The sequence below is a fragment of the Musca vetustissima genome, unplaced genomic scaffold (assembly GCF_032173495.1).
Source record: "Musca vetustissima isolate MV318-11 ecotype Yass unplaced genomic scaffold, APGP_CSIRO_Mvet_v1 utg33732, whole genome shotgun sequence".
Lineage (NCBI taxonomy): Eukaryota > Metazoa > Arthropoda > Insecta > Diptera > Muscidae > Musca > Musca vetustissima.
In genome coordinates this window covers 70,755-72,621 of record NW_026884115.1, presented here as the reverse complement: position 1 = coordinate 72,621, position 1,867 = coordinate 70,755, and positions in this window count along the sequence as shown.

Genomic DNA, 1,867 nt, shown 5'->3' with positions numbered 1-1,867 from the left:
TTTGTTTTCAAGGTAATGATATAGACTACGTCAACAGATGTAGTCATCATCGATTAAAAATGGATAAATAACGCATATACATACATATATGATATTTGATATAACAATATTAAAAAGATTTTCCAGAACTTTGGAATGTTGAGACCTCAATGTGAACAAATCCTCTATGAAGTTACATAGACCATAAAAACCAGAAGATGGGACATTTTGTATAATTATTTAATGTAGGTTAGGTAAACTATTACAATGTGCGCTCAAGGGAGCAAATTTATATAAAATTTACATGTTTTCAAAATGTTCACCCTTTGTAGGGGAGATACCGGAAGGAGTGGACCATTTGGTCCTATGTTCGGAATTTATTAAGTTTGGAAAAAGTATTACGATTAGCTATTTTTGGACAATAAATTCGCTTCATAATGGATTAACAAGTTTTAAGAATTTTTACACTTAGTGGGTGTGGTACCATAAGGAGTCGACCGGCGGGTCCCCTCTTCGGGGACCAAACTAAAGGCCCTTCATTGGGAAATATGCAAAATACTGAAAATTAGGAAGGATATTGATATTGTGGCTAAGAAAAATAGGTCCTCCAAGAATCCTGCAGACCAAATTATGATCGATTACGGATTTTGAATATATACCAACTTTTACGAAAGTGAGCCAATTTGACTCAAACCAGAAAACTTAAGTTTTTTTGTGAATAGGTTCTTCCAATAGAATTTAAATAACATATTAAATATAAAATATTAAAATATTAAGAGCATAAAGTGTTTACATATAAATTCAATTGTTTTAATCTCAGCCTAGGGGAAGAAATATCTGCCTGGCTGACAAATGTCTGTTTGGCTGGATGGTGAGTACGATAACTCCCGAAAGGAGTAATCGATTTAATACAAATTGTGCACATCGTTATATTTCTAACAGGCTTAAATTATGATCGAAGACGGAGAATAATAGACCATGCCTTCTAGTAGCTCTTCTACAAGTTATGGCATTTTTGATGAAAAGTAAATTTATAATATTCTGATAGAACCTTGGACATACTGAAAAATACGCGAGAAAAAGACGATTGCAGTTCTCAAAATATCTAATAGTGGGGCTACTGCGAGGATATGTGATTATAATAAAACGAAGGTCAATATTGATATTTTTTGGTAGTGAGATTTGACAACCAATGGGAATGCAAATACCACATTTCTACCAATTCGTTTGAAAAACGTGTCCAAAATTCTTAAAATACAGATTTGGATCAACATTAATAATTTTTAGTTCAGAGTTGTGGTGATACCGTTATGAGAACCCAAAATACCAAATTACAGCCAATTTAAATGGGGCTACCCCTAAACGCGTGTCTATATGGTTGTCTTAATCCTTAATTGGCGTTTTTATCGTCACGTCTTCAATGGCATCTGAAATATCCTATGGCATCTGAAATTCTACGTAACTCCATGTATGTAGACGATGCTCTCGTGGGTGCCCATTCCATTTCAGAAGCTATTGATTCCAGATTACAATTAACTAAAGCACTAAGGGAATCAGGATTTTCGATGCAAAAGTGGACCTGAAATTGTCGTGAAATTTTAGACGGGATTCCTTCAGACCAACTTCCTGACGAGCATTTCCTAGAATTTGACGAAAAAAGTACGGCAAAAACGCTTGGAATTCAATGGAATGCCATGTCAGATTCTCTTTATTTCGCCGTAGTATGTCCGTCTGATTCCCGCAGCCATACGAAGAGAGAAATTTTGTCCCAAATTGCCAAGCTATTTGATCCTGCCGGATGGCATAATTGCATAATAATAACTGCATAATTGTGGCGATGATCATTATGCAACAAATATGGGTAGAGGGCACTAAATGGGACGAAGAA